Source organism: Neolamprologus multifasciatus, chromosome 15 (genome assembly GCF_963576455.1).
Source record: "Neolamprologus multifasciatus chromosome 15, fNeoMul1.2, whole genome shotgun sequence".
In the NCBI taxonomy this organism is placed as follows: domain Eukaryota; kingdom Metazoa; phylum Chordata; class Actinopteri; order Cichliformes; family Cichlidae; genus Neolamprologus; species Neolamprologus multifasciatus.
Genome location: NC_140453.1, coordinates 2869293 through 2895108, shown reverse-complemented (window position 1 = coordinate 2895108; position 25816 = coordinate 2869293). Strand labels below are relative to the sequence as shown.

At 41.0% G+C, this 25816-nt stretch overlaps 1 long non-coding RNA gene across 1 annotated transcript in view; it reads left to right on the top strand.

Moving 5' to 3' along the window:
- LOC146501290 (uncharacterized) overlaps positions 1–25816 on the top strand; it is a 110073-nt gene that overhangs the window by 63713 nt on the left and 20544 nt on the right. Inside the window, exons 2-3 of the long non-coding RNA XR_014869195.1 lie at positions 9165–9354; positions 9496–9618. This is a non-coding gene — a long non-coding RNA (uncharacterized LOC146501290). The remainder of the gene's footprint in view (positions 1–9164; positions 9355–9495; positions 9619–25816) is intronic.

Genomic DNA, 25816 nt, shown 5'->3' with positions numbered 1-25816 from the left:
TTCTCATAGGCCCTTTTTGAGCAGCGTTTCCACACAGCTCACACGTTTCTGCTCAGTATTGAGGGCAAATATAATCACCTAAATAAATCGGAGTCCTCTTGATGGCACTCTTCTTCTGAAGAACGAAACCGCTGCCACTTGAAAACACTCCAGCTAGTCTTGGTAACTTGTTCCTTGCAAGATACATTCAACTCTCCTAGATCTTGCATTATTCAAGCATTCTAAAGGATTTGATGTATAAGTTATAATGAAAGTAATGATTACTGGGGATTTCCAGTCCCTTTTAGAGCAAGTGCACCGTTTCCTGTAGAGTTAGCAAAGACCTTGCATGAGCAGCAGGTCCCCATAGTAGATGACTTAAACTTTTAACAGTGCAGACCTTACAATTTATTAAAACTTCTAACAATAAAACAAAAAAATGTGTCGAGATATGCTGTGGTTTCATTTTCTATTTGTAGTACAGACGCAAAACTGAAAATCCCAGCACACGTTACATATGGGTTTCTTTTGGCATGATTTTTTGGAATTATTTATTGACACACTCGGATTAAAGCAGCTTCAATTCAGTCCATCCATCCACCCACTTCTGCTTAGCAGAGGGCAGCAGCCTAAGCAGAGAATCCTAGACCTCCCTGTCCCCAGCTACCTCCTCCAGCTTGTCCACCCAGGGGGCATCTAGTAGGTATCCTCGTCAGGTGCCCAAACCACCTCAACTAGCTCTTTTCAATGTGGAGGAGCAGCAGCTCTACTCTGAGCCCCTTAACCTATCTCCAAGGGAGAGGCCACCCTTCTGAGAAAGTTCATTTCCGCAGCTTCAATCTCGACCTTTCGGTCACTACCCAAAGATTGTTGACCATAGGTGAGGGTAGGAATGTAGATCGACTGGTACATCAAGAGCTTCGTTTTTACACTCAGCTCTCTTCACTATGACAGACCGGTACAACGTCCGCATCACTGCAGCTGCAGCATCAGTCCATCTGTCGATCTCCTGCTCCCTTCTCCCGTCACTTGTGGCCATCACCCAATGAAGCCAACAGAACCACATCTACGAAAAGCAGGGACAAGATGCTGAGGCCACCCAAGTGGAAGCCTTCTGCCACTTGGCTATGCCTAGAAATACTGCCCATAGAAATTCACCAGAACATTCAATTCAATTCAGTTTTATAAGGTAAAGAGGTTCCCACCCTCTGAAAAGGAAAAAACCTCAGGCAGAACCAGACTCAGGGAGGGGCGGCCATCTGCATCGACTGGTCGAAGGGGAGGCAGATAGGATAAGGCATGGGGTGGAAGAGAGCCAGAGGTATTTTTATAATAAATAATGAATAATTGCAGGGTGATGAATAAATCCACAGAGAATAAAAAGAGGTGCACTGAGTGTTAGGTGAGCGAAGAAGAGTGTTTCTTTTTCACTCACCTCATACTCTGTGCATCTTTAGAAGCCTCCAGCAGTCTAGGCTGCTGCAGCATAACCAAGGGAGGATTCAGGGTCACCTGATCCAGCTCTAAGCTCTATCAGAAAGGAAAGCTTTAAGCCTAAAGTAACAAATGTTTTGTTTGTCTCAAGTTTTCCTGTGTTTCAACTAGTAAATTAACATCACTCTTTTGGAAACTGACTTGGATGAGACATCGCTTCAAACTTTAGTCCATAAAATAAAACAAAACTCTGTCCTTATTTAAAAAGAAGAATCCTAAACTGTAAACGAGGCAATGTTTTTCATTTTTATGTGTAGAACTTTTTAAACACATACTTCAGCTGCAGTTCAAAGCAGTGTAGCTAGACGTCTGTAGGAACTAAATGTAAAATGCTAATACGCTTAGTTCCTACAGTAAAATTGCAATGGTGTCAGTCAGCTCAAATCAGTATATTTTCTCTTTGTTTACCTGTCAGCCAGTACCTTATCTTCTGTTTCAGATAATTCCACATCCAAACAGTAGTTGCTTGGTCCATGCCAAATTACTCTAAGTCACCCAATGAAACTCTCCAGAAACAAACAACATATGCATCACTGTTTCTTTTAAAACAGTTTCTTTGGAAAACACATTGTCTGCACAAAAACTGCAGTGTACATTTCTGTTGCAAGAAAGAAGGTAATAAAATAGGGAGGGTGCTTGGGTGGATGGATAGATAAGAACAATAGTAAACTTCAACACAAGAAAACAAGAGATATGTGCTTCTTTTGTAGCTTAACCAAAATTCAAAGTTAAGAAAAAAATTAAAATGAGTACAATATCCCATCTTTAAGTCTGCTGAAGAGGGTGAGTAGTGAGTAGTGGCCTTGATCTCTTGGTATTAATCTCTAGGTAATTAATCTGGAAATGTGAGATGCAGGTCATGGGAATTAGAGATGGACCGATCCGATATTACGTATCGGTATCGGTCCGATACTGACGTAAATTACTGGATCGGATATCGGAGAGAAATAAAAAAATGTAATCCGATCCATTAAATATTAAAAAAGCACCTCACAAAACTTGCGACACTACGTAACTCGGCTCATAACCGTAGCATGTCGCAGCAGTGTGGTCACGTGATAGAGCGGCTGCGTGTATTTGAAGCCTCGCTACCAAACCGGCATTTCATCTCCGAGGAAGTTTTCCCAGAGAGAAGTAAAGCAAGTATGCAAGTTCATCTCTGAATGTTTGTAAAGCATTCCCGCGTTAAGCTTAACAACCGATACCTGGAGCAACTGCCTCTTCTTGCTGCTACTTCAATCATGAAACTGCTTAATGATCAGCTGATCGGCTTTTCTGTCGTGAGTCCGTCTCTCTCGTTTGTTTATTGCACCAGAAAGAGGAAACCAGCGGCTGAACAACAGCAGCACTATTAAGCTTGATAAGCTGTTGTTAGAATTTATTTAATATTACTTTCTACACCAGGATCTTTTTCTACGCAGCTGACGTAACTGTGCAGGGGCGGATCTAGCACAGTTTAGCCAGGGGGGCCGATAGGGCATGAACAGGGAAAAGGGGGCACAAAAACATACTTTTCTTTCTTATTCTCATTTAAAATATCTAGTTTTTAATAATTAATTATCTGAATCTTACACCCAAAGTTTTAATCTGATGTAAAATATATAAAAGTCCATTACTGTATATAGTAACTGTTAAGTCTAATATACCCTAGTAAGCTATAGTACTTTTAACTTTGGGAAGATACCATCTGTGCAGTCTGCAATTCTGTTGAAGGAAGATGTTGAATCTATTTAATTTCTGTGCCTTTTTTCCCCCACACTGCATCAAATTAAAGTTGATTACGTCGATTAAGCATCATGAGGTGGGGGTGTGTGTGGGGGGGGGGGGGTTAAAATTGATTAAAAAACCACTATATCGGATTCATATCGGTATCGGCAGATATCCAAATTTATGATATCGGTATCGGACATAAAAAAGTGGTATCGTGCCATCTCTAATGGGAATATTGTGATTGGAACCAACCCTTGTACCAAAAGTCAGCAAAGTAATCAAATGCATTTGTTTAACTGATCAGTGTACAAGCAGAAGTTTGAGCAGTTTGCTGGTCTGCTGTGTGTTAACTCAATCCCACCCCTCCCAGGAGTGCTTTTCCCAGCAAATTCCCTGAAGGACTGTGTGAGAAATGGAAAACAAACAAACAAAACAAAACAACATGTCTCAAAAGCCCCTTGTCCATTAGTACCTACTTGGATCGACTCAGTACAGTTCACCATAGCATTCAGGATCCAAGCATATTCTAAAATATCTTTTCACCAGACTGCATGTCATCGATTGGCAGGTCAGTAGTGTTAATTGATGAGTCATGAGAGCATCTCATTCGCAAAAATTAAAACCACTATTTTTGAAACCCAGCAACGAGGCACATGGCTACAAAAAACAATGGCATGGTCCCCGAGTCTGAAGTTCTACCTGAAGTTCAGTTCACCTGACGCTCGGACCGGCGGCCGCCTCGGGTCTCTGCTCCTCCTGCCGCTCCTCTCCCTCATCCACCTGCTGGCCTCCACCACTTGTTAATTTTACTGACTCTGTGGAAGCTCCGCCATAGCCACCACCAAACAGAGTTATTTTTACACACCGGCCAGCATCTGGCCAGTCCACCACCTCTCATTGTTTATACCGTTACAAAAAATAAATAAATAAATCATCGGCCCATCGAGCAAATGCCCGATGGTCAGTCCAGCTATGGTCGTGCCATCAGTTAACCCTAGGGTTGCCGACCCCTGTTCTAGACTCTAATGTGAAGCCATCTGACAGCTAAAGTATGTCCCACATTGGGCCATGCAACAGGACAATGATCTCAGCAGCAAATCTACAACAGAATGGCTGAATAAGTAAGTAAAACTTTATTTATATAGCACCTTTCAAGATAAAAATCACAAAGTGCTTCACAGAAGCTAAAACCTAAAAATAAAAATCAACAAAAAGCAAGTTTGAAAAAAGAAAAAAGATCAATGTTTTTCAGTGGCCCAATCAAAGTCCAGACCTCCACCTATCAATGCTGCGGTGAGACCTTAAGAGAGCGATGCTTAAATGAATGACAGCAAACCTCAAGCAATGTTGAAAAGTAGAGCATGAGAAAAATAAACATGATGTAAGAGATTGACAAAGTCATTCAGAAAATAATAACTTCAACTTGTTGCTGTTAAAGGATGATTCTACAGGCAGCTGAATCATGGGATGTGTGGACTGGATTAGTCCTGTGAACTCTTTGTCACCTAACTGAACACGGTTCCTTATTTTTAATTTTCCCTCTAGCAAACACTCAAGCGTATTTTATTTTTGCCTTGCACCCCCGAGGTTAAAAGCCTTTGCCTTCATTGTGCTTGTCCTTTTTGATTTTGCTTTTTTGGAAGTTTGCACCTGTGTCTGTCTTGATCAGGTAAACGGTTGTCAAACTCTCTGTGTGCCTCATCAAAATAGTGAACTTTGATTATAATTAATCTGCCTTGTCTATGATTCATGATTGTACTGGTCTAAATCAGAAGACTGAAAAAGGGGACGGCATTTGGAGTTTTTGGTTTTGTTTGTTTTTGGTTTAAAAAATAAATTGTTTGTTGTATTGTTGGAGAATAACAATTAATGCAAATATAATTTGTCACAGTGCTATATTTGCTCTGCTTTGATGTTTTACTTTGATGTTTTTGTTTTTTATTCATATTTTTATGCTGTATTTACTGGTTCAGTTTGTAGAGACTGACTTTTTTGGACCAATGTCACAACAATTAACACCACTTGTGTCATAAAGATTTGTTTGTTTCTTATAACTTTTTCAGCAGTTGCTATTTGAAATTCTAGGCTCTAGTTGATCAGGTAACCCTCGTTTATATTTCCAATCCTGTAACAGGTTTGTTAGCCTCTAAGCTGCAAATATGGGGAAAGACTATTTCGGTTCTTTTCAGTTTAACTCAACACCTGTCTATTATTTTGCAAGTCACTGTTTCAAATTGCAAACTTCATCAATATTCCCGACTTCTTCCCTACACCGTTACGATTCTCTTTCTGTTTGTCTATTTGGGAAGCTCTGCTTGCCAGAATAAGAATTTTTAATTTAACTGTAATTTTAAATGACAGTACTACTGAAGTAAAAAATAGGGCAAGATATTGTTGTTATTGTAGCATCTGAAATGGGTACCCTCCCTCTGGCAATATCCATCTTTATCAAAGCCAGTACAGCCCATATGAATTGCTTCCAAATGGTTACGACCAATGACTGAGGAGAAATACTCAGTTTTATGGAGGTGATATAGACATTGTAGTAAATGTAATGTCACACTAACACCACGAGTGTGACCTCTACCCATTCTTTTTTTTTTTTATTGCTAATGTGTCAAGGATATGGGAGAAGCCTGAACTCAGATAAAAGTCGGCCCTGCAGTTATTGAGTGAGAGCGAGAACATGCCCGAGAGCAAACAAAGGGAGCGCATTTCACTCTAACTCTCTCTGTTTTTAATCTCATACAATACAGAGGTGTTTCTGACCCCCGTCCCCCCCGAGCCACACCATTACACCGTCAACAATGTCAAAGAACTGCTGACAGGCCAAACTGCAAAACCACAGAATTTACATCAATATAAAGTACGTATAAAATATTGAGACAATGAAGTAGAGCAGCTGGAAAAAAGTGCTTCATACCTACCCGGCAAGACTGTATTAAGTGTGGCTCTAAATGTAGCATTGAACAAGTGTTAATCCTTTTTAACCCTGCAGATGTATCATATTTGTTCCATGAGTTTTTGAGGCCCGGTTTTCTTTTCTGGAAACCCTGAATTGCACAATACATTTGAAAGCAATAAATTGTGCATAAATGTCACATGTGGCCAAAATGATACAAATTAAAACTCAAATAGACAAAAAGCCTTTTTGTGTTTGTTTTTAAATTGTCTGAAAGTTCAATAAACTCCTTTTTTTTAAAAAAGTGAATATTCTGGCAATTATTTGACTGAACATGAGCAAATTGGACTATTTTCTTTTTTCTTATAGGAAATCACAGACATGTCAGTCAACAAAACTCAATGAATGTGCGTACTTCTACAAAGAAAGAAGTCTTTTTGTGGTTCTTGTTCTGAGAAGCACCTGATTTAGGTACATACTGTCAGAAGCTGTGCAAAGTAACCGCTTTCATCAAATCACTTGCACTCTGAGTTGGTTCCCTGGAGCTTTGTACTGTACACGTGTTCTCTGTCGCTGACATAGTTTTTGCTTGTTGCAGACAGAATGCCTTGCCTCGAGTGCTTTTTTTTCTTTCTTCCCCCTTTCTTTAAAACCAACACATGCAAGTTGATGAAAAGAAGATCTATATTTGAATGGATTAGTTCTGTTTTGGGACTTCCACGTACACCTGTGGTCAGTATAAAAGCAGGGACAGCAGCAACAGCCTGAGAGTATCAGTGGCCATAGATGTGACATTGATTAAATCAGATAACATGAGAAGGAGGAGCTGGTGTAGAGGTGGGTTGCAAAGCGACCTGCAGATGAACAGCAGGTTAACAGGCTAAAGGAGCTTAAAGAGTGCACTCTATATGAGATTTGCCCCTGGGGTGCATAAAAGGAAATCAGCTGAGGGATTATCTGCTACCCTTCTATGCTGAGCTCGTCTGCCATGAGTGCAGCTGAGCTTGACCTCGTGGCCCGCCTGAACAAAGAAAAGCTGGATTTGTGTGATCCACAAATATATTAACTGATTAAACTGTTTTGATTATGTGGATTTTATGAGAGCTGTCAGCGCCAGCATAAAAACTAATCAGATGTTTTGGCTCAGATTTGATGGGACAAGAACTGTGAAGTGTATCCAGGAGACCTATTTGAACGATCTGCATCCTGTGGAGAATGTAACACTCCAGCCAAGGGGGACTAAATATCAGTGAATTTGCAACAGAGCTAATAAGCAACTAAAGCTTCCTTCTATTATAGACTCTCCCACCCTTAAAGGTCAGCACTGTCAAGTTGATTTTCGATGGCTGACAGCACACTATGTGGTCACCACAAATTACAGTTTTACAGAATATGACAGAATATCAACCAAAGGAAAATAACAAAAAAACCAAACATGTTACATAAAAGTTATAAATTGATTGAGGAAAACCCAGACAGAATTCTGGCCCTTCACAGATTAGCTATTATATTCAATCAGTCAATGACAGATACTCCTGAAATCAACTGTGTATAATGCGCACCTGTGCACAGACAGGCATCCACATTTCTCCACAGACGAGCTCTAAGAGCTGGGAAAGAGTGTCAGGGCCAAGACTGTAGACCTGCACAAGGCCGGAATGGACTACAAGACTATCGGCAGCAAACTTGGTGAGAAGGTGGCAAATGTTGGTGCGTTTGTTCAGAAATGGAAGAAATATAAAATGACCACCAATCACCCTTGGTCTGGAGTACTGAGCAAGATCTTGCTTCATGAGGTAAGAGTGGTCATGAGAAAGGTGGTGGTTCAGCTCAAAACTACACAGGAGGAGCTTGTTATTGATCTGATGGCAGCTGGAACAGTCAACAGGAAATGTTGTGCTTTGGGGCTGTTTTTCTGCTAAGGGTACAGGACGACTTCACCACATTGAGGGACCAGTGGATGAGGCCATGTACTGTAAAATCTTGGACCAAAAGCTCCTTCTGTCAGCCAAAACATAGAACATGGGTCATGGTTGGGTCTTCCAGCATGACACTGAGCCAAAACATACCAAAACAAGACAGAAGTGGCTAAAAAAGAAGCACATTAATGTCATGAAGTAGCCTAGTTAGTTTCCGATCCTCATACCTGGAAATCTGTGGAGGGAGCAGAAGCTTTGAGTTAGCTAGCGGCAGCCAAGAAACCTAAAGGATTTAGAGAGTTTATGCAAGAGTAGCTTGCAAACAAGGATTTTTCCACCATGTACTGAGCCATGCTTTGCTTGAGGATCAATTACTTTTTTCATTCAATGACCTGCAATTTGTAACTTTTAGGTAATGTATTCTTTCAGAATTTGTGATTGATATTGTACGGAGCCCCGCAGGGGACATGGGAGAAAAAAAATTAAGACTGACTTTTGCGAGATCTCGCAAAACTAACTCGGGATCTCGCAAAACTTTTGCGAGATCTCGCAAACGTTTTAGCCGCATTCTTCGGACGCTGGCTCGAAGCCGACCGGGAGGTCGAGGCACGATGTGCCGGGAAAGCGGTGTTCCTGCCGGCTGTGGTAGGTCTCGACCTCCCGTTAGCTCGAAGCTAACGGGTGGTCGAGACCTCCCGTTAGCTTCGAGCTAACGGGAAGAATGCGGCTAAAACTTTTGCGAGATCTCGCAAAAGTTTTGCGAGATCCCGAGTTTGTTCTCGCAAAAGTCCGTCTTAATTTTTTTTTCTCCCATGTCCCCTGCGGGGCTCCGTAATATTGTGTCTCTCGTTAAAATGAAACTACCATAGAGACTGTTCATTTCTTTGGAAGTGAGCAATCTTGTAAATTCTGCTGGGGATGAAGTAATCATTTCTCTCACTGTACATAAAAAATTAGCCACAACACAGAACAATAAATAAATATTGGATAAAATATTGAAGAGCAGCTTGATCACATGCTTTGATATACTTTCAGTCATATGCATATCATCTGTTATAGACAGTAGGATCAGTTTTCCCCCTTTGATTAGAGTCTGATTTGAGATTAGTTAGTATCCAACAGTGTATCATCATCACACAGTAATTTATTATTTCCAACAGATCTACTGGAGCGCTCACTGGGCAGTGACATCCATCTGCATATCTTGCTTGGGTTTGATCTCTTCAGGCAGTGAGAGAACGTCAGGGAAGTGGCAGCTTTCACAGCATGGTGGCTCCGACTCACCATGCTGTGAGAAGGAGGTGCAAGAAGAACCCGTCAAGCCCCAAAATCACTTGCATCCAGTGTCAGGTTGCCATTCACAAACTTGCAGAAGTGTATTTTTACCTCATTTTTACCTCATCATACTTTGATGATTCAAACTAAGCTAATACCAAGTTGGTTCAGTTGTCTTTAAATGATCCAGACTTTTGTTTTCACTTCATTTTTCAGCCAATTAGCTCTCTCTCACTTATATTCCACTGGGATGGTAAGTGACACAGTCCAGTGGAAGCTACGTTACAGAGGCTGTCGACACCATCCAGCAGTCCTGACACATCACTGCCCAACTGACAGGTGAGCTTCTCTCACAGAATGGGAGTAATGAAGACTCAGTTTTTATGCCTGGAATGGCTCCATGGTCTTACATGGTAAAACTGTGTTTTCACATGATAAGTACTAAACTTTTTATTCTCTTCACACTACTCTACTACTTCTCAAGGGTTTGTTTGACATTACTTTGAGTTACTCGGGAGTACCAGTGGTATTTAACTAGATTTTCACAGTCAAATAATAAAGGAATCCAGCAGGTAAGGACAGATGGAAAAGAATTATTTGCACACTATCTATTTAATTCCCGTGGCTTCACCTCACGTATTTAGAGTTGATGAGAGCAGACGAAGAAATACTTGCACAACATTTTATTTTGCAAGACTACATTCAGACATTATACACATCACAACTTTTAAATGGGGTTTTAGTGCAACATTTTGTTTTAAAAAGCAGCACACTAACAATAAGTCTGTGCAAAACAACTTTATTTGTTCATATTTTCTACCACACACACACACACACACACACACAGCTTTGGTTTTGTGCACAGATCTAGGCTTAAATCCAAAAACCCAAACACAACAACTTGGTGCACACAACTGCACCTTACCCTAACACACACACACATTTTCAAATACACAATCTACTTAATATGCAAAATATGCGCTGCAGTAAAACACTAGGGTTGAGCTAATCAAATTGTAATGATTTTCCCCAGGAAAACTAATTATAAATTCTTCAACTCCACTCATTCAATAACATAGCCATTAAATCATAATAGCAGGGGAAGAGTCTTATTGATATTTTCCTCACACGAGGAGGCAACATGCTCTCTTGTAAGAAGTGAAGCTTTGATGCTGGTCTTTGAGGTTTACTTCAAAGAAAGCATACAGGCTAAATGATCGTGGTGCTGAGTTGAAGAGAGCACTCCAACAGGGCAAAAACACTGAAATACTGACGAAAACACACGCATGTTGTATGTAAACATATGAACGTCCGTGTACCATCCATATGAAAACAGCAGTAAAAGCAGGCACTGCAGTACAAATGTAGCACATGAAGCCATAGTGACACAGACATACACACTGCTCTAAAAGTCAGATAAAAATGAACATTTGGGGAAAATATGTTGTGAAATCTTTTTCCTCATTAATAACATCAAAACCAGTGTGGGAAAGTGGAATTCTATTATTGTCTTTGGAAAACATCAAAGCGCGACTTCTGTAGTTTATTCAGAATTTTTCTGAATTGTTATAATAGAAGCCAATAATAAGCAACTGCTTGTTTGCATTGTTTTGCTATACTAACAATCAGAGATGGGCAGTAACGCATTACCACTTATTGTAATCTGATTACTTTTTTTAAGTAACGTGTAAAGTAAGGGATTACTATTGCAAAAACGGTAATTAGATTACCGTTACTTTCCCGTAGGAACGCTGCGTTACTGCGTTACTAAAACCCTGATTTTTTTTTTTTGCGAGAATGTCTCATGACAGTGACGTAAGCGAGTGCGACGTTCGTGACAACAGCTGTGTGCAGATCAACAATGGATCATATATCGAGTGCAGGAGAGAGTATGAGCGTGCAGCGTTTAAAGCGTGGAAGTACTGACCTTACTTTGAGTTTGATTCCATAAAAAGTGACAAAAACATTAGTGTCCGTTGTGCGTGGGAAGAAAACTTCTTTTTACAGCGAAAAAAACCCCTAAACTTCCGAGCAAGCACCGATGGGAAACTCACAGAGAAACTGCCGTGTCCTTCCACTGACCGCTGCGCACCTGCACCAGGGTAAACCTCCGCCTACCCCACTCCTGCTTTACAGGTGAAAATAGAGCAACAGGACCGCTAGTCTTTGACTTTATTTATTTTCTGCTGTGTTTTACTTGCATCTATTTGAAAGACTGAGTGTAAACACAAAAAATATTTTATGTGCTGGAATGTGCAGAAAATAGGTTTAAATATTAAACTAATTTCTTCCAGTCAGAGAATGTTGCATATAATTAAATTTTTGCTTGATGCATAAAGTTAAAAGATTAAAACTAATAAAACAAGTTTTAAAAAGACTTTTCCATTTGATTACATTTTGTATGATGATTATGTAGAAAAAGTAGAATTGGGCTGAAAGATCTATCACTTTATCACCTATTCAGGTTGTAAATCGTGTTTTTAAAAAGGAACTAAGTAATTAATTACTTTTGAAAATAAGTAATCAGTAAAGTAACGGGATTACTTTTTGGGGGAAGTAATCAGTAATTAGTTACTGATTACTTTTTTCAAGTAACTTGACCAACACTGCTAACAATAGAATGAATTATTATATTTTTCTTCCTGCCTGGGATCACAACATCAAATGAGAACAAAACAAAGAGTTTTGTCAAGTCAGTCATGGTAGTTGCAAATGAGAATTTGCATAATTCAGGCGGACATCATGTTCATTTATGAGTTACTGTGCTAATACTGTAGTCACAGTACTTAGTAATATTAGTACTTATGTAGTATTATATAGGTTCATTATAATGAAAGTAAGAATTGTCAAAGAAGACCTCATTCACACAAGCCTGGTTGGTCACAAGGGGAAATATTCTACAACCAGTTGAAAAGTGGTTGTTGGAGGTTGCAGGCTAGTCAGTCGCAAAGATGCTGCTGCACAAAAAACCTCGCTGCAATCGTTTTTTTGGTGTTAGCAGATTCCTGGGGTTGCCTGTAGTTTGCATGAAAGACACCAAATGCTCACCATTTAGTCTATGAGATGGACTGAAACTTGACAAAATTCACCTTCCAAGTAAAAGTTGCATTTCAATAGGCACAATTTTAACTTTGAAGGAATAGGTTTGGCTTGCGCTTTTCATAGCTTCACTAGTATTTTGCAAATGTTTGCAGAAAAGTCAGCTGTGGTAGCAGGGCGTGGTTTTTAGCAGGTTTTTCCCTACTGACTGGTGGCTGCCAGATTGTTCCAGAGTGGTCGAGACGCTAACTTAAGATTTAATGAGTCACCTGCCAGTGCTGAAGCTACCTGCAAATTTAAATGTGGGCTAGATCAATGCTTTCAAGGCTGTCAAGGTCCAAAGCAATTAGACCAAAACTATTATTTAGAGGGTGAGAGCGTTAAGCATTACTGTTGTGTCTAATAATATTATATGCACTGTACTGTATGGTGGCATGAGTACAAGTGGACTTTTTTTATTGAATATTTTCATAGATTTCTCTGGGTTTAAACAAAGTTCACTAAGTTGGAATGACAACAGAACAGATGTCCCTTTTGAAAACGTTAATGTTTACTTAATGTAGGTTGACTTGAATCCAAGTGTGAAGAAAGATGAAATAATTAGCACAGCTGGCAACAAAGAAGACACTTCCTTAATGTGATATTTGTCTTTTCAACATTCTTCTTCCATATTAAACTCATAGTGATGCTTGCTTTTAGCTTTATTCGATACATCCGTTGTGTTCATATATGATAATTTTTATAACATGAAATGTTTTTTAATGTGACATGATGTCAGAAGACAGTGGGGAAGTGCTTACAACCTGCTGGCGTCTCAGCGATGTGCACTGAGTGCCCTTCTGCATCAGTGCCTTGATGCAGTGGCTATAGCATTTTGCATTTTTAGATGCAGAGCGATAACAGCCTTCTTTTAAAGAGTGAAAAAGTCTGTATAATGAGGTTAGAGAAGGTCACGGGTTCACTGGAGACCGTGGTTCATGTCTTGTTTGTGATCTATGTTTCAACTCGATTTCTTTCTCTTTTTTGTTCTTTTTTTTGTAGGTTGTTGCACCAAAAATAGTTTCATTAGGTTGGTTTGACCCTGCATGTCGAAACAAGATGCTTATCCTGTGTGTTTATATGTTACTAATTGGGAATGAGAAACACCTAACCCCTAACCTGTCTCACTATTACCTAGCCCTACTGTTTCAGCACAAATGATCAAGGACACTTGTGTGTAATTTTTTGATGCCAGCGGCTTTGACCAAACAGTAGAATTTAATTCCACGGGAAACAGGCTACACATACAATGCAAACCCTAAAAAAGACTAAATGTGAAACTCCACCAGCCAATGTGGTCTTTGCAGACATGCCTGATCAGATAGTGTTTTAAGTGCAGAGGCATTTGTGCCGTCTGAGTAGGCAACCTGAACCAACAACTTACACTGACACCATTCCCAGTTGGTTTCACACCAAGTCAAACCTCCATCTGTGACTCACAGCACTTCACTACAACACTTTCCCACCTGCTGTGAGACCTAAGTAAGAACATTCTGAGAATGGAGTCATGACTGTGAACAATCAGAGATGTTTTCCCACTACTCCCCACCTGATAACACAAACCGCAATCACCTGTGTGGCAATCAGATTCAAGTCTCCAAATACTAGTTTCAAGCAGGCCAAAGGAAATATGAATGTGGAAGCTTAAAAGGTGGTTCTGTACACCTTACCCACAGACGTTACACCTAAAAATGAGACGTGCAGTTTAGACTAGTTACATTCGCAAAAGACTCCAAAAATGATGCTGCAGTTGGCACCAGAATATTATGGCAAGAGCTGAATTCAATAATATTAAAAAAGGCATTAAGAGCATCTAGGGAACTCATTTTACTGAAGCCACTAACGCTAATGCCAAACATATTATTTGAGCACAACACACAAACACACACACATTAAACGAGCTTTGTCGAATGTGGTAGTTATTTATCAAAGGATCTAGTCACAGTACACATTTTTATGCCAAACACAAACTGCACAATCCGTCTAGTGATTCCCTGAACCACTACACTGTCAGATGAGTGTCAGGTGCTTAACAAAACAATGACACTTAACAACAGCATATAAATGGCAGGTTCCTCGTGTAGTGACGCACAGGGAGATGACGCACAAATTATAGCAGTGACACTTTAATAATTCCCGCAGCAAACATCTATTACGTCAATGTGTGTTTTAAAAATTCAAGGACAAGAGGGAAATGTAGAAGAACCCGCTCTCTTTTTTTCTGTTTTCTGATCAATTATCTTGCGCGTGTCAACCAAACAGCCAATAATTGTCTCAGACTGTCATCTCGAATCACTCATTGCTTACTTCCTCGTCAGTTTTGCATTTCCAAGCTGTTTTTACCCCAAATGAGCAAATCAGTGCACTTAATATTAATCTTAGCAAAAACATTTAAATTGGTCTGAGGAAGCTGACGATGGTAAAACGCATGTTTCTTAGAGGTTTGCATCAGTTTTCATTCCTCTTTGGTCTGGTTTGTAGTTCCACTTCACTCAATCCTCTGTGTGTGTGTGTGTGTGTGTGTGTGTGTGTGTGTGTGTGTGTGTGTGTAGATAGAGAGAGAGTGAGTGAGAGCCAGTGTATGCATTTAATATTGCTGCAGCCTGTAAGTCACTTACTCACAGACTTAATTTCAGATCTTCACATTTGGCTGTTTGTGCAGTTCTACAATCTGCGCTCCCTTCAGCCTAATTTGCACCTCACACTCTCAAGGCTTCTTGCCACTCACCTGCTTTTTCACACATTTTCTGTTTGGCCCTGTGAACCTGTTAAGTCTGTTGCTGGAACTGGTGCGTGACTCTGCCACGATCTAACGCCAAAGGGACAGATGTGAAAAAGTGGGGGGGAAAGCAGTGGAATAAATACAGCGTAGCGTTCGAGTGTTGCAGGCAAGCTTGTAGTGCATGGTTGTACTCATGGTGCCTGCACTGTGTCACTGTATAAGCTCTGACACATGGTAGCTGGACCGTGTTAAGCAAAGGCAAAAAAAAGAAGAAGAAAGAAAAAAGAAAATCAATCTTGTAATCCACTACTTGATTGCATGAATACAGAATTGGAAGTTGAGGCTCCTGTGCCATCTGTATGGCGGTGCACTAAGAAAATAATCTATTTAATTTCCCTGGTGGCCGCAGGTGCTATCATTTATCTCATCCAGAGAGACTTCTAAAGTAGATAAATGCACTTCTTAGAATGAGATAAATCTACCTTACCATATGTGCCCCGCTGTGCCGCCTTATGGGAAAGCCGGGGGGGGGGGGGGGGGGGGTTGTGTTCCCTCAGCCATTTAATACTCAAGACGCCAAACCTTGGCCAGACGAAATTCATTTCAATCAGTTTCAGTGGGAAATTGTTGCACGGCGATCTGTAACTGCAATTTAATACCACCACGAGAAATAAATGAAAAAGCAAAGTGGAAAAGTCTGCGCTTAAATGGGGTATTTTTGAAAGAACATCGCATCATGTTAAAAGATTTGCAGCCATATCAGTTCTTGAGGGCTAATGAGCGTATATGTAGTCTATCTGCATGATCCGAATGAGGCGCCGGACAGCTAACGTAGCCTGACAACCCTCTGCATGTGTGCTCGTGCATATACGCGCTACGTTTGATCCAGCCACACAGAGATAGAGTCGTGATTCTGTCCTACGCTGTGCACACACCCCCTGGTGTTTTTGAGTTGACATTTTAATTCCTACTTGCGTGACTGTGCTAAAGACTCTCTGCCCCTCCTTTAACGTCACTAATGTTCTCTGTCTTTGTCTCCTCCTATTATTCCTCCCTGTGCAGAACTTTCCTTCTTTACTTGTCCTTTGTTTCCTTTTCTGCAGGGCTGTCAACACTCCTCACCCTAAAATCTTCTTTCCTCCTCCTCCTCCCTGAGGACTTGCATCTTGCCTATCACTAACATTTACTGGCAATACTATGTACCTGCACTTGAATCTTTTGACCCCACATCCTTTGGGACTATGAAGTGCTCTATAACCACTCCAGATCCTCATTGGTCACAGATGCTCATGACAGTTTTAGCTTATATTCTGCAGCTGAATATGAACCTATGCATAATTCATAGAGTCAAGTCCTATGGCCTTGAGTGATGCTGCTGAGAAAGTTAAGTGTAGAAAGCAGCCAACCATGGGGGGAGGTCTGTGTGCAGCTGCCAGCGCAACAGTTTGCGCGTCATAATATTTGATCTTGGAGCTAATTGAACTTGACATGCATTGGGGAAAAGTGCATCATGGTGTGTAGTAAAGAGACGTAGGACTGCTCTGGGTTTGAGCTTGTCATGAAATAAAAAATGCATTATTTTATTTAAAGGGAAAAATCTGGCTGCTCCAAGGGATTTCTAATGGGTCTGGTGTGTGAGTAAGTAAAGGTGGGCTTGCCTGTCGCATTCAAGTATGAACCTTCTCTGTTTTTTTTTTTTTATTCCTGCTGTAATACATTTCTATGTCTGCATACCTCACCCATACAACCCACTGTTTGACGGAGCAACAAATTTGCAGCAGAAGGCAAACAAAGGGAAGAGAAACGAATCACATGGAGCTAAAGGGGTGCAGTGGTTAAATCAGGAGTCGGTACATGAGCTCCGGCAATGGATGTTGGGCTTTTTTTTTTCTTTTCTCCCAAGCCAGTGGGCAGAAAGAGTGGGGTGAGAAGGGGAAGAAATTATTAAAATGTGCCACAGCCACAAAGTGCTCTTGGAGTAATTAAGTCGACAGCAGCTTGGCTTGCTGCTCCATTTTGAGTGTGTAATGTTTTTCAATAATGACAGAGCACGGCGGAAAACTGGCCTGTCGTCACGCTCTCTCTCCCAGCTAATCCTTTTACTGCTGACCACTCTGACGGGGTGTGAGTCCAGCCCTGCTGCCTGCCTGCCTGCCACTTTTCTGGGGAAAGAGGAGAAAAAAAGGGCGGATGGGGGAGTAGGGATGAGAAAAAGCAGCTTGTTTGTTTTCCTGTGTGTGTGTGAGTGTGTGTGCACACATGCTTGGGTTAATGTAATGTTTAATTCCATTTTGAGAGTGTGAGATTTCCATCGCTTGCCTGTGGGGTTGCGTGCCAGCAAAGATGTTGGTGCATATCTTCGGTAAATGTTTATTCGGTCCACAGTGAATACACTCCAGCCCCTTGTTACTTACAGAGAGGGTTTTTAGCATCATCTCAGGCTCCGAGCCCATCCACTCTGCTCTGGCCACAATGGCTAATCCTGACACAGGCAGCAGCGGCAAGCAATCAGCACTCGCGGCCCAAAACATAATGGAAGCCTGCCTGTCTGGCTAGATGTCTGTGTGGATGACTGGCAGGCCAACCCCCTCGTCTGGATGCTTGCCTTTCGTACCTCTGCGGCTGTGCTGATGGCTGAGTAGACAGTGTGTTAGACAATGTAAAGTTATTCTGTCAATAAACAAGAAGTCGAGCGCATCCCAGAATTGAAGTAATCAGCTAATTACAGAAAAATGTAAGAAAAGCTTTGGCATCTCTCAGATGGTTTGAAACACTATCTAATGAATACAGAGGGAGATTTAGCACGCGGCATTTCCATATGTATGTCTTTCTTTCTGCCTTGCTGCATTTTTTTGAGTTTCCGCAGGGCTGATGTGCTGAGCTAAGACAACCGGTCAGTCCAGTATTCCTAGTTCAGCATCTCTCAGGGATAATTCATGCTTATAATCTTTGAACGGTTAGGCGAAAAAAGAAGAAAAAAGTAGTTACACATTTCAACAACATGGTCGGTTTATTCTCATGTATCACAAAGCACTGGTTTTCAGCATGCTAGCATCGTTGAAAGGATGTCAAAGTCAGTAAATCCATCAGACTGAAATATCTCAGCAGCTGCTTAATGGATTGTCATGAAATCTGTTACATATGACAAGCATATAATCTTTATAATGGTTACATGTGATAATTGCTGAACTTGGTTTATGACCAACTTCCAGTGTAATGAAAATGGGTTTAATGCTGATTAACAAATATAAGCTAACACACAAAAATAAGATGGTGCTGTCAGAATCTTTTTGCCTGCTAACACTGGAAAGGTGTTCTTTTGAGAATATTAGCATTGTTATGCTACTTTTTTACTGTCACACCTTTCCACATGCTTACTGGATTGAAGTAGCCTATTCCAGCAAACGCACCTATAGTCACATGAAAAAAAACTGCTCTTTCAATTTCAAGGTTATTCAAATTAGGACCTAATAAGAAAAAATGAGCAGGTCCTTATCAGGTTCAAAAATGAAGCACTAAAATGGCAGATATGGTACATACATACATTTTTAAATCCTGAATTCTTTCTTGAGTTTTCACATTTACAAGATTGTTTTTGTTTGTTTTTTTTTAAACTAAGCAGTGTATGAAAAACTGAGTACGTGCTTTCTTCTTCCATGGGAATTAGGAGGGCAGCAGTAGTAGCAGAGTAAGAGCCAAGTACTGATAATCAAATATACTTGATTAAAAGATCATCAGCAAGTGTGAGCACCGCTATAAAACCAAGGTTTGGCAGTTTGCTGGTCTTTAGGATTCAGGTGTGTGTTAGCATAAAAGCAAAAAGCTCTTTAGGAAGCACTTGTTGCTGCCTATCTGTCTGGAAAGGCCTAAAAAGCCATTACCAAACAATCTGAAGTCCATCATTCAACAGTGAGAAATATTATAATACACAGCGCAAGAAAACACGGCATATGAGCACAAACACCTCATACCAGCTGTGAAGCACGGTGGTGGAGGGCTGAGGATTTGGGCTTGTTTGAGCAGTTTGCAGCAATTGAGTCGACCATGAATACCAAAGTATTCTTGAGGTGGATGTGACAGCTAAAACTTGACCTGAAATTGAGATGTGGAGCAGGGCAATGATCACAAGCGCAGCAGCAAATCTCTAACAGAATAGCTGAAAAAGAAAAGAACCAAGGTGCTGTAAGTCCAGACCTCAACCTGATTGAAATGCTCTGCTGGGACCAAGGTTATTATCGTTAACGAAAACCAACGAAATAACGAAAACTAGAAGTGAAAAAACATTTAGTTAACGGAAATAAAAATAAAAACAAAAAAAGGAAAACTAACTAAAACTGGAATGAGTGTTCACAAAACGAACTAAAATTAACTGAATTTATAGCAAAAATGTGTTTAGTTTTCATTGATGTGTGCGTGTCATACAAGAGTCAAGGGTGAAAATGAAGTTTAGTTTCCAGATTTTTTTCTTGCTGTGTCTCATTATGCCAGCAGGTGGCAGCACGTTAGTCGAGTCGTCTGTGTTGCTGCTCCGTCCCATTGTTGCCAACTTAGCGACTTTGTCGCTATATTTAGCGAGTTTTCAGACCCCCTTAGCGACTTTTTTTTTTCTAAAAAGCGACTAGCGACAAATCTGGCGACTTTTTCTGGTGTTATTGGAGACTTATTTATGACGTCTTTTTGACGTGAAGCGCGTATCGCTTTTACTCTCAACAAGCAGCGGTGCTGCCATGGGCACCTCGCCCGTGCCAAAGCGCTCACAGGCGGAGGATAGTCCTCCCCCAGCTGCTGTCAGGGCAGGAGATGTTCACACCTGTGCGTCCAAACTGCAAATGAATCGCGCATGAGCGAAGCCGCTGCTCCCGCACTGACTGTAACGCAGTCAGTTCTTCTTTTACTGTTATGCTGTTTTGTGGATCAGGTTTAAAACTACTTATAAACACACACTCTCACACACAAAGTAACTCCACAAGAGCGCCTATTTCGGGTCACTTCTCCAAGCCCGGATAAAGGAGCAGGGTTGGAATTGTGACATTACAAAAAACAATAATTGCTAAAATAAATTTAATTCGTAGTTCTAAATAAATTCTAAATGCATTTAAGACGTTTTTTACTCACTTTATGTCTCTTCCACGATGTTATTTCTCTCTCCAACAACGTAGGTTACAATTACATTAGCATGACCTATTATGCAAATTTGGCGATGACGTCATTTAGCGACTTCTAGCGACTTTTAGGACAACCAATAGCGATTTTCCTTACTGAGGAGTTGGCAACACTGCTCCGTCCACGCGCAGAATCATGTCAGCAAAAGTCAGAAGAAGGCGCCAGAGTCCAATTTGGGATTACTTTGAATATGACTGTGTTTTGGATAAAGCAAGTGTCTTGTAGTGGAAAGAGACAAATTATGAGGGACATTTCTAAAGGGAAAAAATCCCACAAACCTTAAAGTGCACTTGAAAAGCTCACACAAGAAGGCTAACCTAGCTTACCTAAAACAGAAGCTAACCCCAGGCAAGGCAGCGTGATGCATCCCGAGACAACAGGACGGGGATATCTACACAACTGTGTGAGTCAATTACCTTCAAAAAGTTTATCAATTCACTTGAACCAAAATTACGAACACCCGGTGCTGCGAGAGTTAATAGTCTCATTGGGGCCAAGATATACATTTTATAGTTGCCTGGTATCAATGGTTGTTCATCTGCCTTTATTTATTTAAAGAACCCATAGGTGGGAATGTGAGTTGTCTGTCTCTGCATGTTAGCCCTGCGACAGACAGGCGACCTGTCCAGGGTGCAGTATGGTAGCTGGAATAGCAACATACCCAAGATAAGCAGAAGAGAATGACTGATATGATGAAACTGGGATTTTGTTACACTTAATTATTGCAAACACAACTAAAACTATAACTGAAACTAATCAAAACTAAACTGAAACTAAGGATTTTCAAAAAAATATAAACTAAATTAAACTAGCAAACAATTGGTAAAAACTAATTAAAACTGATATAAAATTGAAAATCTGAAGTCAAAACTAAATAAACATAAAAACTAATGAAAATTGCAAAACTATTAAAACCCTGGCTGGGACCTTATAAAAGCCAATAAAGCTCCAATAACTGAAGTAACTTTGTGAAGAAGAGTGGTCCAAAATTCCTCCACAATGATGTGAGAGACTGATAAAATCATAAACAATACAATTACTTGAAGTTATTGCTTCTACAGGTGGTACAAGCTACTAATTAATGAGGTGTAATCACTTTTTCACACACTGCTCCTGCATTTTTATTAAATAAATACGATGTAAACTATGCTGTGATGATCTATGTTGTGAGGAAAGCAGTCAAAAAGCAGGGATGCCCAGACTTACCCTTTCCCAGAGTCTCCTCCCTTCAGTGTTTAGGAGTAGGGGCTCTAGTCGGAGCCCTTCTCACATTACATGAAAAGCTAATTTCTGCCATTTGCTCACTGTCTTATCTTTTGATCACCACCCAATTTGCAGCCATAGGAATGTAAAATGACCAGCAAATCACTTAGAGCTGCTAATTCTCACTGCCCCAGTGCACGTTGGAGAGCATCACTCAACTGAGGCATTAAAATGTCTCCTAGAATAAAGCGGTTTTGAGATTAGATTGCAACGCTCATTCCAGCACGCATAAAATGAATAAGTGCTGAATTTTATTCAGGTGCTTCAGCTCCAAGGCCCTCACAGTTATGCAAAAACATGCAAGACCAGGGCCCGTTGTTCACAGTCAGTGTGTAGAAAGGCAAATTTTGTCTCCAAGCCAAATGCATTCTCCATGTGTAACAAACCCTCGTATGGCTCTTTTTGCTTCAAACACAAGCTCCTGAGTAATATTGCCTTTAACTTGTTGTGTTTTGCTTTAAAACACTGTAAAAGACATTTTTACCAGAAAGCTGAGCTGAATTATAGTAGATGTGTTTTTCCTGCAGTACCTTTCAAATATTGGATCACAGCAAATAGTCGTTAATGGGAGGAAATAGGTCTCTCCCTAGGGCTTGTTGCACTGAAGCAGCCCCAGTGCCTCAGACCTCCCTCTCTCGCTCTCTTATTCACCCACTCTCATTTTCCTGTTTTGTCTCTCTCTATTATGATGCACTTTGATGCTTAGACTCCACTGCTGTTTGTGAGAATGCACCATTGTGCACGCTGAAGCTTTCCCATAATGAGGCCAGAGGTTGTCAAGGGGAGGGGCAGGGCGGGGAAGGGGATAAATGGAAAGATGTGAGAGATTCCGGAAGAGGTGGATAAAAGGGAAGAGAGGCAGATGAACTGGCAAACACTGTGAGTGTTTATCGGGGAGCGGTTAAGAGCTCTGCTGCGTGCCCAAGGTCTGCTGTCACAGCTTGAGACAGCCCAGCCAATAGGCACTGCGGTCGCACAAACTTAGAGTTCAAGGGTCGCCAAATCCTATTTAACCTTTCCATCTAAAAAAGTGACATATTATTTAGGCCTGCATCGCATCACCTGAGACGTTGCCCTTCTCGGGGATTTAAGATGACTGTGTAGCTTCAAAGGTGAGGCCACAAAACAACACAGCGGTACACTCGGCTTCTTTGCAGAGCCACAAACAAAGATAAAGTCCTTTCATGCCAAAGATCTCTATTCCTGTCTTTCGTCGCTCAGAGGTGTGTGAAAAAGATACTGTGCATAATCCAGTCGCCTCCGTATGCAGCCGGTTTCAGAGCGATAGAGCGGGAGTAAACAGGATTCCCTCCGGCTGTTGCTTTCACCTGCTGGACGTGGACTGTAAAAGAAAAACAAGGCCACGTTCGCAGAGCTTTTCATGCAAAGGACCGGCTTACAGCTGAAAAACTTACAGAGGGATGAATTAAATATGACCGGATGAATACCACAGGACTGTTTGTGCAAAGGATCCAAAATATTTATGAAGGAGAAAAACAACAATCGTCACACTTTTTGGTGATTTTTTTCTATTTTTTTTAAGAAATAGAAACGAGTTTGACACGGATGCAGCTCACTTCTTGTTGCCCCATCCGTGCATGTGAAGTCTTTTTTACAAAGGCCATTGAAAGCTCATAGTTTGTTCGTTTTATTTATTTTTTAATTTGTGGATTTGTTTTTAAAAATTCATCTGCAGTTATTAGATTCTCATGGTGGCTTCACAAAAATATTTCATTCTTGTCACATCTATTCTTCCTGTCATGCTGGCTTTAATTGTGGATTTAGCTATAAATGTACACATATAACACACACACGTTTACCCTTTTTCCCAACTTGTTTTTTCATTTATTTGCACTTTAGCAAGCTTCTGCCTTTCCTCCAGCTGACCATCTCTCCTGTATACCAATCTCTAACTACACGCCATCAACAGCACCCAGAGGGCTTCTACATGCAATATTGAAGATTTCCATTAGAGCTGAATTGTTTGTGGGGTGGGTGGGTGGGGGGGGGGGGGGGGGGGACCTTCAAGAGTGTTTTGTGCATCAGGAAACAGACGTGAAGCTTCAGCATCCTCACAGAAAGGAGAGATGTGTAGTACGGGAAGAGGAGGAAATGGGGAAAACCTCAAGGGTTTGATAAAGGAAACAAAAAAGATCAAAATTAAATAAAACAGAATGTGTAACAGTACATAAAATATCAGCATGCGTTGCTCCCATTTCACTTTTATTCTCAGATTTAAAGTGAGTTGTCTACCCGTGAGAGTGACGGTGAGGGGAAATCCAGCACAGCAGGGAACGAAACTCATCCTTTGTTTATTTGAATGGCATAAAAAGATTCAAATACACTTGAACATATTGTATACTATTTAGTACAACTACCTGGTGATATATCTCTGGGGAAGAAAGGTGATTTAAGTGACTTTGAACGTTGCATGTTGGTACCAGAAACTGTTGATGTGCTGGGTGAAAATGTCTTATAGATGCAGATGAGGAGGATGGCCTGATTGCTTTGATCTGACAGAAACAAAGAGAAGCTCAAATACTTCAAAGTAGGGCTGGGCTATATCATACCGTTCACGGTAATACCGGTGTAATTTCGGGCAACGATAGGAAAATGAAATATCGCGATAGAATATGGGTAAAACGCGCATGCGCACTGCCTTTGTTTACATACGCACATGGCGGCGACGCAGAATGAGAAGAGCGAAAGCGGATCGTTAAATGAAACGGATGAACCAGAACTGTTTGTAAAAATGCTGCAACTTCAGTGGTGTGGAACTGGTTTAGCTTTCGTCCGTCAGATACACAACAAAGTACTATTTTTGGTAGCGCATGCTAGCGGGCCGTCGTTATTACCGTGTTGTTTGGAAAACACGGCACACTTAAAATCAATCCTTTGATTTTTCTGAAAATCGACAGTACCCCTTATAATCCCGTGTGCCTTATGTATGAATTCTGGTTGTGTTTACTGACCTCGAAACGATTTTATGTACACGGCGCTCGAAAATCTGTCAAATGTTTTAGTACGACTTTGCTAAGCTACGAAGCCGCACCGCTTGATGGATTGTCAGAGCATTACGGCTATCGTAGGCGGAGCCTCGCGGAGTGATACGTACTGTGCTTCAACATAATATTACGGTATTGTGTGTGTGTGTGTGTGTGTGTGTGTGTAACCTCTTTTTAAGTTTTGTGGATATTATACATGGTTATGCTGAGGATATGTCGGCCGGTTTCCACTGGAAATGCCTTTTGGTTAAACTGTCAGCGAGGAATTTGCACGGTTACATTTTTATGTAACTTTAATGCAGATAGAAAACAGCTGCTTGTTTAAGTGAAAATACATTGATGGGGTTTTTGCACTAATAAAGTTGTGGAGTTGTAAAGTATTTTGTCTAGTGTCAATTATATGGTCAGTTATATCGTTATCGCAAATTTTCAAATGTATATCGTGATAAATATTTTTGGTCATATCGCCCTGCCCTACTTCAAAGAACTATTAAGTTAGAACCAAGGTATGCAGAAAAGCATCTTTGAATTGAATCTTTGAATTGAAACATTGAATCTTGAAGCAGCTACAACAGCAGAAGACCACACCATGGCATGACCTTAAATGAGGCGAGAATAGGTGAAGAAACCACCAGATTCTTTCTGTGTGCAGAGCCCACAGCAGCACCAGCCCAATACTCCACCTGAGAGTACAGAGAGAGGATGAGAGCAATAGAGGGTGGAAGTGGGAGAGAGGGCAAGAAACTCAGGCCTGCCTGGACCATGTCAGGTTCAACCTGGTAATAGCAAGGTGTGTCTAATGAAGTGGCTAGTGATTGTCCACGTTCAGCAAACACTGACTATTTTCATATCCAGTATCCACGTGGCTCACAAATTACAGTCAATCAATTACAGATACTCCTGATCTCAACTCATTATGCATTTAAAGCACACCTGTCCAGCTTCTCCACCACTGTGGGCGAGACCAAAGAGCTGTCAAAGGACAGACCTCCACAAGGCTGCAATGGGCAACAAGACCAGGGCTGTATCCCAATTCAGGGTCTGCAGCCTTAAAGGCCGCATTTTAAGGCCGATTACGTCACAGCGACCCGACGAAGGCTGTCCCAATTCGAAGGCTGCTCGAAATGCGGCCCTCAAATGCGTCCTTCATTTCCCTGAATTTTAAGGATGTCGCGGTGTAGACTTCGTGGCCCAACATATCCCAGAATGCATAGCGCGGCGGTGGGTGTGGATAATTTTGCCGAAAAAAAAAACGGCGGATGAGGGGCATCCGAAGAGTAAACTTTAAGTAAGTACTGAATATGAT